At 34.5% G+C, this 14,479-nt stretch overlaps 1 pseudogene; it reads right to left on the bottom strand.

Annotated features, from left to right (window-relative positions):
* Positions 1–1,346: 1,346 nt before the first annotated feature.
* Positions 1,347–14,090, bottom strand: LOC129741077 (nascent polypeptide-associated complex subunit alpha-like; annotated as a pseudogene).
* Between the last annotated feature and the right edge of the window lie 389 nt (positions 14,091–14,479).

The raw sequence follows: 14,479 nt of genomic DNA, 5'->3' as shown, positions 1-14,479 counted from the left end.
CAAGCAACAAGTCCTATAAAAGGTTCGTCTCTATCGAGGCGTTCAAGTCTCTCGATGATGCTTTCCTGAAACGGTGAAAAATTCATGCAATAAACCGCTCGAAAGATTTTAAATTATTTTTATTGATGTTGACAGGGAGTTCACTGAACAAAAACTTGCTGAAATTTAACTCACGCAATTTTCCGTACAGCCTTATTTCCTAGAAACACTGCCCCGCGCAGACTTCTATGGCAAAATTATAGCAAATTCTGCTATCACGCCTTGAAAGGAAAATTTGCTCTCATTTTGCTTGACATAAGGTGGTACACAGCAAAAATGAGAGCATAAATTTTCATACTTGGTTAGCAAAGTGATGCCAAATTTTGCTGAAACTGAGTCCCCAATTACACCTCGTTTTCCGAGAGCTTGGAGAGCATAATGATGCTAATATAGGGCATCAGAAGATTTTCTTTGAAAGCAAAATTCACGATCAATATGCTCTCAAAAATTTCTCTTACGAAAAGCGAAATTTGACATCATTCTGCTAATTAACGTACGAAAAGTTTACTTCCATTTTTGCTGTCAATCAAATGAATAACAAATTCTGCTCTCATGACGTGATAGCCAAAAATGATTTTAAATTGCTGTAAAGTTTGACTCTAGAAGTAGAATTTCAATTTTCCGCCATCATTTCCTCTAGTGAATGGTTTTTGAAGAAATCTTCAATTTAAATAATTTAATTCGCTCCGAGAATAAAATGGATAGTATACATAAAGGCGTTTTACCATGCACGACGTGCGTTGCTGTTCCTATCATGAACATTGCTGAAACTATAAGTTGCATAAACAAAGGCGCTTTTATTACCTAGCAAATAACATGAATATTCCATCGTGCAAATTTGGTCAAAACCCAAGAATTACCTAACAAAAATGAAGAAAAAAAAATTACAAGCTATGACTTACAATTTAGTGGCTTATTATTATAAAGGTTAAATTTCACACCGGCGTAATTGGCGGCGCTCGAGAAAATGTGCGTACATCCTGATTTTTGCGTTGAATAAAGCAGCACATGCGTGGGCAGATCAGAAAACTTCATGATTCATTTACTGTTCTGAAGCCTTGTGACATGCTTCGAAGCATCTGGGGGCCTGCGATTTGTCCCAGCAATTGAAATCGCCCAATTGGACAAGACAAAGACAAAATTAAACCAGTACTTACCTAAAAATCATCTCATACAATTTCTCGCTTGTTGCTAGCTGGGGAAGGAACAGAAACACAGCGCCAGAGGTTCCACTTCTTTGGAAACAAATTTATCAGTTTCGGAACTGTTTAAAATTTCCCTGAAGTTTTAAAATTGCATCCAACAAGCTACACGCCGGGTCTTTTAGCGTTCTGCATTCCCATCTCGATGTCCTTCTGCATAGACCCAGTGTCGCCCACTTCTTAGTTTTCTTCTTCCGCAACAAGGGCGACAGAGGTGGTCGTGCCAGAGGATCCTCCATGGACCATGGGGCAGGTTAGCTTCTGGAAACTCTAACTTCTTGGCGGCGGCACATTCTTTTGCTGGGTCAAATTCTCAATCTTTGCATCGCCGAAGATAATATCGCTGTGGAGGCTCTTGTAAGCGCCCGGGATTGTTTATCACGAATTAAATGTTCTAGATTTGCAGGTTGTAACCCGGTTGACTCCCTGCACTGGCATCAGATAGAGCTTGGACGAGATTTTGCGGGCCTTCCCCTCACCACGGGTTGGCTTTTAAGACCAGATCCTGCAAACCACCGATCAACAGCTAAGTTCCTGCATCCTCCAGCTGTGTCTTCGGATTTCGTGTCGCTAGAGGCATCATTAAGTTTTGCCTCTTCCACGGCTCGGGCCACGGAGACAGCAGAAGCTGCGGCCGTGTAAAATTGACGCACTGTTCACTCCGATCGACTTCGATAAACCCGATAACCCGTCACGAGAACTAACCGGGAAACAATTTTTCTGTTTATTTTTTTTTTGTTGCGTGTTGTGGTATTGAGTCGGTTGGATCAGTGACTGGATATATATGTACCTATGAAAATATGTTTTAGCGCATGCAAAAATAAACAAATTTTTTTTCGATGTTTATTCCACACCAATTGTTATTATTTCTTCCGAAAAATAATAATTATGCATTTTTTTAATATTTTATCTTTTCAATTCTTCAATGTTCATTTAGTGATTGTCAGAGAGAAAAAAAAACAAATAAAAAAGGGTACCGATTGTATTAAAAGTAAAAACGAGATTTGCTCAAATAATATATAACTTAATAAGCAATGAAAAATGTTTTTGATTTTAATGATGAGTATTGTTTTTTTAAATGATTGTTTACATAGAAAAATTAGATTTTTTTTTCAAATTTATAATCAATTGCATAATTAAATGCTCATTTGTCGGGAGCGAGCCACATGTTTCTACAGATTTATAAGGGCTATTTCAACTTTATAAATATATTTAGGATTATAAAAAATCTTATAAATTCAAAATAGAATGTAGTGTGGACAAAATGCAAATGTAGATGCTAATGTTTTTTTTCGTTCGAAAGGCCTCATTCATTGAGCAGAATAATGCAGGAAAATAACAACAACGATAATTCGACGTTCGGTTTTCAAAGAGTGACTTTTTTATATTCGATTATTTTTAAGTGCACAACGTGGAAAAATGTCTCGCTACCCATGCCCAGAATCAAGCATTTTGCTAAAATTAATGAATACAAATAGTACTAAATATAACACGCTCCATCCAAATTATCATTCCAAATAATTCTAAGTTGTTTAGGTTGCTAAAATCACAGACAAATCTAAAATTTCACAATACTTTAGGCAATTTTACGTCACAGAATCTATCTCACAATTTCTTTAAGTTTTACCCAGATTTCTCAAAATTGAAGTGTTTTTCACGAATTTTCAAAATTATTTGTTTCTTTTTTTTTAAATAGTTTCAAGTGTTTTAATATTATTAACATATTCACATATTATTTTTAAAAAAATTCTTTTGAATTTTAAATGCATTGAAATAGTTTGAAACCTTCTACAGTACTGCATCAAGCTAAAAAACCCTAACCCAAGAACATAATCAAATACTTGGTTGCGGTAGAGTTAAGTAAAAATCCTTACATTTTTATGCTAACTTCAAGAGCATTTCACAAACTTCTATACATACATTCAATTCACACACATCATATATCCAATACACAAAATTCGGAGTAAAGAGGCTCCTACCAACAGTTCACAAAATAAAAGCAGATATAAAAAACGAATAATATTTAGCTGTTTGAGTGCTTGAGTCACTCTTGGATGCTTGAGTTTGAATTGTATTTAAAAAAATATAGATTGCTCAATGATGCCCAATTTTGCTATCAATCTCTATTTTTATGCAGAAATGAATGAAAACATTCTTCTTATGCTATAATTCTGATTTTCGATTTGTATTCAGTCAAAATTGAAGTTGCTCGAATGATGTCAAATTTTGTCTATTTGATTAGTTCAATAGCAAATAATGCTGTAAATGTGGTCTTGGATTTATATTTTGTAAAACAAATTGAAACCTCTTTTATACCTTGTTTTGCTATCAAATTAAATTCTATCCCAAATTTTGCTAATTGTTTACTGTTGATTCCAAAAAGAGGTATCAGCATGCTGTCAAATTAAATTTATGAAAGCTTAATTATGCCTAATTTTGCTCTCGTACAAAATATGACAGCGAAAAATGCTATCAGTTTGCTGTTAAAACCTTATTATGGTATCAGTTTGCTATCAATTTTGGCATCAAAGTCTGCTCGGGTGGCAAATCGTAGATGAAATCGATGAAACTTTCCTGCTGTGTTATGATTATTTTTCCCAATCCACAGGGAATCGAAAACTTTTCATAATGTTACTTAATTTATCGGCCTTCTCGGTGAAAAGTTATGTCCTATTTAGTAAGAATGTCTTTAGCTCATGAAATCTTATAGACGGATAGAATGTTATAAGAACAAAAATTTGAAATTTGACGATAATGCTTCTCAATAAAATTCTACCCGCTAACTTTCACCATCTTTCATTTATTCTAACTTTCTATCCTTGTATAAGGCGGCATCCATAAATTACGTAATGTGAAAAATGCACTTTTTGACACCCTTCACCTCGTATGTCACATATCGTAACGCTACGTAGTACCCAGCTATGGAAATTACGTCACCCTGGAAAGTACCCCTAACATAACATTTATTAAACGTACTTCTCAATGTATAAAACTTTTTCTAGAATAAAGAAAGTTGTTTGAAGATATTGTCAATTTGAGATGTAAAGAATGCTTACATAAGGACTGCTCACGAAAAAAAAGTGGACCCGGGTTATTAAATTGGGGGTTGAATGCTTGTTTAACTCCGTTTTGAGCAATACACTTGAAAAAATGATGGAAAAGTTGGATTGATAAGTTTTTCAATGACTGTCCGCCAACTGCATCGTCGATATAAGTCGCGAATGACATAAAGATGTTAAAACTACTATAATCGAAACAAACCAAAAAATTAAGATGCCAAAATGTGTGTAATTACCTAAGTCAATTTTCTAGTTACCGTAAAACGGGGTAACATTGATCACCGGGGTAAATTTGACCAACAATTTTTTTTCCACATTATCATCAATAACTCAGTCTGTAGTTTGAATTTTTGAAAACTGTTTTCAACGTTTGAAAGTCTATAAATTGAGGATCAAATAGAAAAAATGGATTGTATTTGAAATTTTTTTTCTGTGTTTTAAAATGTAATTTCAAAATCTTAAAATATCTCTTTTTCCCAGGGCTCGCAAACAAACAGCTCTCCTGATTATACCAAAAAGCATTTAGAAGCAAACGGGTTGTTGAAGGTGATAGAACAACTTTTTTCTTTGTATATGTACAGTTAGAGTGCTATTTTTGAAGTCATTTAATAATAAATTTTGGATAATTAAAAAATGAGGACATTTTCATAGAGTAAGTCCGTGTTGGACAAATGGATAGGAACCAGGGCCGTAGGAAGAACTGCCTCATAGGGGGGGTTTTGGTGACAAAATTTTTCCTAGAACATTTTTGCTTGAAAAAGCATACATACAGAATAGAGAGAAAAAAAGGTACTAAAAGTATCTCATCATTCGGGTTTTATATTAATAGTTATTCATTTGAATTCATTACTTTCAAAAAAAAGTCATAAAAGTGACGTTTTTTTTAATTTTTTAAAAAAATTAATGAGGGATTTTGAAGTCTTCATTTGAAAAAGAAACTTTGTTGGGGTTCAAATCTGTTTGTTTTGTTTCGGAAAACTTTAATTCCGAATCTGAATTCTGTATTTTGAATCTGAATACAAATTTTGAATGCCGATCCTGACTAAAAATTCCGAATGATGAAACTCTGATATTTCATTTCTGGATCACCATTATAGAACTTTTTGAATTTTTAATTCGGCAGCAGAATTGAGAGTAAAAATTTCAAATCCAAATTTTAAAAATGGTTTGTTATTTTAAACATTTTTTTTAATATTCTTGAATGATGAGTTTAGAACATGTAAAATGAATCTTATTTTAGATTCAGATGCAAAACCAAGATTCGAATCAGGATTTTGTCCCAATGGTGAACCGAACTGGAAATCAAGAATTATAAACAGGATTCAGATTCCACAATCCGGTCACAGGCAGAGATTGATGGAAAAGTTGGCACCAGAGCATTGCAAATCGTTCAAACCTTAGCTCACCAGATATTTTTCCGCACTTATCCGGGCAGGGAAAAATCTGGGCTGATTTATCTAAAAACCATGCAAAATCCGAATATTCGATTTCAAAGTTCACAAGCCTAAATCTGGGCAATATCCAAGCAAGATTAGGAGTTCTTCAATTAAAATCAAGAAAAAAAATCTCGAAAGTTTGTTTTCATCAAAACACATCAGCCAGTTTATTTGGATAAACCTTTTTAAAGAAAATATTTTGGACGCAGGATAAAAAATTGTTACCACGCAATATAATTTTTTCTTTAAATTTGCATATAAGTAAAACATTCGGGCAAAATCCGGGCTATTAGGCAACTTTAGTGAGTCTAAGCTTTTTGAAAATTCGAAATTGGAGACTAAGGACCCTACCCAAAATTCATGCACCTTCTTATTATGTGAATAACTTTTGATAGCGTTTTTCGAGTACAGTCTTTAAGTTTCTATCAACAAGTGAGAAATTTTTAAAAAAAAATCTATAGTAGAATTTCTGTAGACCCGAATAACCCGGGTGGTCAAAAGTACTCAAATAAATTATAATAATAATAATATAGTAGAATTGTGGACCTGGGATAAGATTTCTAGGTTTTGGTCTTAGTTCTGAGTCGAGATTGTTACTCTTGATAAACTTTAACCGTTCATCGACATTTCATTATGAATTTAATATTTTTTAAACTTTCGAGTTTTGCTTAACATTTTTTGGACCCTCATGGAGGGGGTTTAACCCCCAAAACACCCCCCGTTCCTACGGCCATGATAGGAACCCTACCAAATGGTCAACTTTGTAGAAAAGATGAGAAGCAAAAGAGCAATGGAAAAACGTCAGGTGGAAAATGGAAGGGAAATGTGGGTTGCGATAGTTCAGCTAATCACTAACTAAGATTCGCATATCCTTTCCACCTTCGACCAGCACACGGTTCACATCGCTACACAGTGACCATAGTGGCCAAAGTATACGTTCACGTACTGTAATTTAAAGTGTCGAAATGTAAAGTTAACATATGTGGAAAAGAGAATCTTAGTTAACTGTTAAAGAGCGAATCAAGTGAGTTTAAAGTGTGATAGCTATAAACCCCATCCTAACCCCATATTCAATCCACCAGGACCCAATAGTTTTGGTCAAGAGATTGGACCCAGCGGTTTCGGTCAAGAAGTGGTTTCAATCAAGTAGTTTTGGCCAAGAGATTCCACCCAGCAATTTCGGTCAGTATATTTGATTCGACAAAGCTCCAGTTTTTCCAAGCCAAACGGGCCAGTCAGCAAAGATCTGCTTCCGTTTCTCCGTTGAAGAGCCTGCGCACGGACTCAAATAACAAGTCCGGCGGGCATCGAGAGAAGTGAACAAAAGTTGGTCCCCCACGCGACCAGCCACAACAGCCACCCAAATACAACAACATCGTCGTCAACATCCGGTCCTAGAGGGCACGTTCGACCCCTTCAAACGGGTTAGTGAAAGTTCGAACGTGTCCCTGCGGGCTCGAGGCTCTGTTGAGGAGCACGCGGTGTTTTACACCTGCGTGTACCATCCAGGGCAACCACAACGAAGGTTGGCTCCACCACGAGGGCGATCTAACCCCCATTGCCAACCAACACTGTGGACAGTAGACTGTTGACCCACCAACCCAATATTCTTCATCGGACATCCATCTCAACACCAGCCGGCCGACCCACCAGCAGCAGCAGCACACATTACACACCCACACAAGACACACGTAAGTTATAATAAACAGGACATGAAAATATAGTTAGCGTGTTTGTGTTTCCTTCCGAACTACCAACCGGTGCACCATTGCGAGAAGCCGACCCGAGGTTCTCCGAAACCTCTGCTCTAGCTTAGCCAAGCAAAAGAGGCCGCATGTGAGCCCACCCTCACTAGAATTCCCGTGGCTTGACCAGGAATTCGAGGGCAGTTGAAGCTGGTCCTTCTGGCCAGCTAAGTAATATGTGGGGGTGCTTTTCTTGGGGTGGGGTGGGCAGTTTGGTAAAAATTGACAGAATCATGACAGCTGAGTCATATGTCAATATCCTGCGTGAAAACCTCGAGGTAGCCCTCATCAAGACGGGATTCGAAGAGCGCTTCGTTTTCCAGCAGGATAACGATCCGAAGCATACGGCCAAGCTGACGAAGTCATTTTTCCGTTCCTGCCGCATCAAACCCCTTGAATGGCCACCACAAAGTCCTGATCTGAACCCCATCGAAAAGCTGTGGGTCATCCTCGATGCTCGGATTTATAAGACTGGTGTGACAAATAAAAATACTTATTTTGATGCCCTGGAGCGTATGCCGGAGCGCTTGCAGGAGGTGTTGCAGGCTATACCCATTATTAAATCGTTCTTGCTTGCCTTCAGTTTGATTAATTTGAAGCTATACTGATCTGGACACTTTATTTTGCCCCTGTTTTTTTTGGAACATAAACTTTTTTTTCTATCAGAAAAAATTTCTTTTTAACCAGTGCAACATTAACAAAACTTGAAAAGAACATAATAATTAATATTTTAAAAATGATTACGATGTGTTTTCGTTGAAAATTAATAAGAAAAATAAAAGAAATGGAAAAAAACATAATTTGGACACTTTATTTTGCCCCTCACTGTATATCCTTTTTTCCAAAGCATGTTTTTATGATTTTTTTCTTAGGCTTCGAATAACTTAAAACTTAATAATTTGTAAGCGGTGCTAGTCATTCGAAGGAGGTCGCAGTGATCTTGCTGTAGATTAAGTAAATAATGTTGCAGTGGTGTTCGTGGGGGTTAAGGCATCTATATAAAATACTAGCTGACCCGTTGTGCGTTGCTACACCTTCCGAAAATAAATGTAATTTGTAAAAAAAATATTCTAATTTAGATTTTAGAGAGATTTTTTTTAAACCGATCCTCATCATACTTCCTAACCAACAACTTTGAAATGAGAGCTGCAGCTGCAGTTCTGAATTGCAATTCAAAGATGGTATATATTATTTACTGAAACTTGATCTCTAAACTCGTTTTTCAAGATCTGAAATTTGTACTTTGTACCCAAAAAAACCTTTTTAAATATGGTACCTTCTTTGAAAAGCTCTTTAACTTAAATTTACATGAGAGCTCCCCCATCTTTTCGAATTTTGTCCCCCACTGCTTGAAGAAGGTAGGTACGAAGCAGTTTAAATATCTATCCTTTTTGCGCCAAAATTATGTTAAAAAAATGTTTCGCCATATTCCAAACTCGTGGACATGAGACATTATAGCTTGAAGTTTTCCCAAACAGCACTTATCATGGTAATGAAAAATATATTAAATTAGTTATATATTAAATACAGTTCAAATTTCTATTTTTTTAAATAAATTTACTACGGCAAAAAATATAAATATTTAAAAAAATATCAGTTACATCACTAAATAAGTTCTCAGCATTTTTTTGATTTTCTCTTTGAAAGTCAAATATTCAAAAATGTTGGCAAAAACAAATTTCTTAGTTTTCATTTGTCCTGTATATTCGGGCAAGTGTCAATGCAAAGCTTATTTACAGATGGGTCAGAGTCATGGCTTTAAAATGAAATTAATACGTATTCCTGTTTTTTGTTCTATCAAGTTTCACTGATATATCTGCAGTATTCCTGCAGTTTAAATTTATGTTTGTTACTCCACTTTTAACGAATGCTGTTCAAAGGGAATGACCTTCATTTACAAAGACATTTAAGAATTTTCAATATCCGTTTCAGTTTCAAAATTCGCAATACCCCTTCTGGTCTTTCCAACATATTGAATCATTTTGAAGATGAATTACTTAAAAGTTCGACGTTTGCCCTTGCCCCACCGTGTAAGTTGACAGGAGGGAATATTGTTTTTAACACTTCAAGGGTTTACTAAACATTTCTCATAAACATTTTGCGTCCAGTTGAATATCAGTCCTAAAATCTCGCATTTCAAAAACGAAGCGGATCAAAAGTCTCTCTTATGCAGCCAAAAACACTTTTCATTACGATGGTTTTTTCGGAATTATTTAAAATAAATAGCTCCCATTTTCATTTCTAAATTCCTTTCAGTTGTGTATTTGGGCCGAAGTAACAATCTCTAGAAGAAAACATACTTTTTAATTTTTTTGAAGTTGAACGTTTGAACATGTTCTAATGTTCCTTGAATGAAAAGTCGAATGCTACCTACATTAACACGAACTAAATATGGAAGTATTTTTGCAAATTGAAATGCGAATTGAAAAATTGGTTTTGATTCGATTGATAAAATGCCAATCCGTGTCACATCTAGGCGTCATTTATTGTGCAATTAAGCAAGAAAAAAACACATCTAGGCTGCATATCGCCCCCACGTTCATAAGAAACATACCTAGGCAGGTACTTAGTTGAGAAACAGGCGCCTGATTGTTAATTTTTTTCAGCGATCAATGAACAGTATGCTTTAGTTACTATCCACTTGCGACGACGTTTGCTTGCGACGCCTCGTCCATGGAGACGAAAAACAAACCCTTCAAATAAAAGAAAATCTCTAAAAATGGATGCCATGACTTTTGTTATATTCGAATCGGCTTCATATCGCCACCCCTTGCATTGAAAATATTCTTGGTTGAGAAATACGCGCCAAAATATTCCCACTGATCAGTATGCTATGCCATGGTTACTATCCTTTTGCGACGTTGGCTCGCGACGCCTCGACCTTGGAAACGAAAAACAAACCGCCCAAAGGAAGAAAAAATCTTGAGAAAATGGATGTCATGACTTTAATTTGTTTCGAAAAACTACAAATTTTGTATGGAAGCCCCCTTTCCCTTAAGTCGTATGGAGTTTTGACTATTACAGAAACCATCCCGGCCTCAAAAACCCTCAGATGCCAATTTTGACGATGATCGGTTCAGTAGTTTCCGAGTCTATAGGGAACAGACTGACAGACAAACATTCATTTTTATATATATAGATAGATTACTGACTTTGAATTTAAAAAGTATGATTGAATTGGTTATGTTTATTGATTTATCACAACTAAAATGTAAAAAAGACACAATTTATCATGATTTTTCAATGAAATTTAAAAAAAAAATATCATCACAGAAAACCATCACAGAATTTTTAGGTAAAATCACAGAAAGTCAGATTTTTTTTCTCTCAAAAATACAGATTTTTTTTCACAACCTTGGACCTGGGCAGTGTAAATGGAAGTATAATTTGCACATCCACTATAGCAAAAGATGCGATCTTTCTCAGTGGTCTTTTGGTGCATGTAGAGCACTTCAAGCATTTTCCTGAATCCTATACATACCTTTTGAAACGCCTGTTCGTACTTAGACAGTACGAAACGGAAGTACAACGACAACAAAAAGTATATTAAATCTCACCCCAACGTAAAATATGTATAGCCGAGCCGTTACTAAATGAACCATCAACGATTACCCAGCATCCTTTAATAAGTTCTCCTGAATTGGTAGAACAGGTAGATTAGCTAATAAACAGGTAGCCGACGCAAAACCACAAACCCAATCCATCAAAACATGATACGGCCCGGGTTATTTCCCGATCACAATCGACACCTAATCTCGCGAGTTTCATCTCATCTATGCAATTTTAGCACCGATGAGCGGCGGAGTCAATTGAATTGCACATGCTCGAACCATGCTCAAATTGTTTTTTAATCGCTTTTTGCTTTATCGCCGTTGTATCGAAAAGATGAAGCCCGATAATAAGCGGTGAAATTCTAGTACCCTAATTGGGTGAAAATTGTAGGGTCTTGTGTGACTTGGTAAATTACGAACACTGGAGATTGGGGCGTTTCTGTGATCCGATCGAGAAACGCGATACAATTGTTTCGAAGGCGGTGTTTAAATTTGTAATCTTGTGTCGACTAGGCACTTTAATCTAGTAAAAATCTCAAATATTATAAATTCAAAAAACTACATATAAAACAAGAACCTGTCATTTCAAATTACGATTATTAATTGAAAATCGAAAGTTCAAATTATCAAATAGTTGTCCAGTCCAACTTTATTAGATTTCGCTAGCATCCGGAAACAAGAAAAAAAAAACAATCAGGCAGGAGTGTTCGAATTCGTACAACCGTATCAATTACAAGCTTTACTAGGAAAAAAAGTATCATTCGATTCAAGTGAGAGTAAAAAGGCACTATTTACAACAGATAATTTCAATTAAACTAATAAGGCGGTGCTCGATTAACTTGCCCAGCAGTTGTTGGCACGCGTCGATCTCGATTGCGATTGATTTATCTTGGCTAAGCTGCAGTCGATTAGATGGGGAGTTTGTTTACTTATTGAATGAATAATTAATTTTACTGATGTCTACAGCAGTTAGAAGGATTCAAATCGCATCGAACGACAGATCGTTTAAATATTTGTCGGAAGAGGTTGTGTCATTTGGATCGATTCGGTGAATCAGGAAAAGTTTCAAAGCAAAAAACACCGACAAGTAACACGTTGAAATTGTAACAGGATAAAGACAAGTTTCTTCGCATGTTCGGGAAAAGAGTGAAAATTAGAGTTTTCATAAATTTAAACTGAACATTACACATTTTACATGGAAAAAAATCAAACGTTTGGGCCGAATTTTAGATTTCTAACAGTTTTATGATCTCCCCCTTCGTGATGTTCGAGCTCCGACAAAAGAAGAATTTAAAATTTGCTCAAGCTTTATTAAAAAGCACTTAGTAATTTGTCTTCGTTGATTGTACTTATTTTTAAACTCATAAAAAAACTACTTTAAAATATTGATTTTTAAGAAGCTCGCTTTATGATTTTTTACAATGTTACTAGGACATCGGGTTAAAAAAAATTGACGTTAATGACAAAATTGTCTGAATTGACGCAATTGACCAGAGCGACATAATCGACGAAAAATTACAATATTGATAAAATTGAAAAAAATTACCAAATTAACATCATCGGCAAAAATGCCAAACCCGAAAAAAATTATGAAATTGACAAAATTGACAAAACAAATTGACAAAACATATTGACAAAATGGATAAAACCGAAACAAAAGACCAAATTGACCATTTTGGCCTAATTGACAAAGTGGATAAAATTTACAAAATTTACTAAATTGAATTGAATTGACAAAAATGACAAAAATGACATAATTGACAAATTGACAACACCAAATTGACCAAATTAACCAAGTTGACAAAATTATAAAAATTGACAAAAATGATAAAAATGGAAAAATTGAATAAATTGAATAAAAATTTCTACCAAATTGATGAATCTGACAAAAATTTCCAAATTGACAAAATTGTAAAAAATGACAAAATGGAAAAACTTGAAAAAATAATAAAAATGACAAACATTGTCAAAATGACAAAATAGAAAAACTTGCAAAAAATTACAAAAAAAAACAAAAATGACAGAAATGATCAAAATGACAAAAATTACAAAATTAACAGGAATGAAAAAAATAACAAAAATGACAAAAATGATACAATTGTCATTTTTGTCATTTTTGTTATTTTTGTCATTTTTTTCATTTTTGTCATTTTTGACAAAAATTATAAAAATTACAAAAATTACAAAAATGACAAAACTGACAAAAACGAGAAAAATGACAGAAGTGCCAAAAATTACAAAATTGACAAAAATGGCAAAAGTAACAAAAATTTTAAAAATGACAAAAAATAACAAAAATTACAAACATGAGAAAAATGACAAAAATGACAAAAACCACAAACATGACAAAAATTAAAAAAAAATACAAAAATTTGAAAAAAGTACAAAAATTTAAAAAAAATACAAAAATTTAAAAAAAATGCAAAAATTGAAAAAAACTAAAATTTAAAAAAGAAATACAAAAATTTAAAAAAAATGACAAAAACTAAAAAAATAACTAAATTGGCCAAGTTGATAAAAATGGACAAAATTGACAAAATTGACAAAATTGACGAAATGGACCAAATTGACAAAATTCACTAAATTATCAAAATTGACTAAATTGACAAAAATGACAAAAATGGACAAAAAATGACAAAAATGTTTCGAAATGAATTGGCCTTTTTTTGAGTAGTTTTTTTGTTAATTTCGACTAAAAATAATCCTTAATATTACCTAATACCTTTGAAATATTTCTCCCATTAGTCATCAGTTCTATAATTAAGCATTTCAACTCACACGTCTTACAATGTTCAACTCATGCGAGCACAAAATTGGCCCGTGAACTTCCCAAAGTCTACAAAACAATTAGCATCGAGAATTTTTCTTTGACAGACGACGGCGCTCGTGTTTTCTCATCACGCACCACAGGTTTACCGGAACTCGAAGATGAGCTTCTCATGTGTGTGTCTGGTTCTAAAATACAGAAATAACCCGCCTTCATTGTTTTTTGATGTTTTTTTTTGGTTTAAATTCCTTTATTATGGCGTTTATGGTGCTCACCTCTCAATGAACCCATCTATTTGCGCAACCTAGGGCAACAAAATCAGCTTCCTCCCCCTAGTTAATAATCCTGCGGTCATAAAATAATCGTTTAAATGATAGCAATCTACATAGCATCGGTACAAAGCCGGTCTTTGTTGAGTTAGTATAGGTATATAGCTAAGTTCTGACCATTATCGTAGCAATTTAATATGAGGGTGTTTATAGTTTTATCAGAATAAATAAACAAGCCATTGATGATCAGGAGAAAAATTTCACTTTCGTTGACGATGAGGGGTTGTGATTCTTTCTCATAAGACTTTTTTTTCTCATGCCGATTTCGTTGAAACAACACTTGAATGAAGCTCTCAACATTGTCTATATGAACTCATCAATCTTAATGGCCTAGGCCTTTTACAACTGTTA

Source organism: Uranotaenia lowii, chromosome 2 (genome assembly GCF_029784155.1).
Source record: "Uranotaenia lowii strain MFRU-FL chromosome 2, ASM2978415v1, whole genome shotgun sequence".
NCBI lineage: Eukaryota > Metazoa > Arthropoda > Insecta > Diptera > Culicidae > Uranotaenia > Uranotaenia lowii.
Note: the sequence above shows the minus strand (reverse complement) of the source record. Positions and strands in the feature narration are given on the sequence as shown.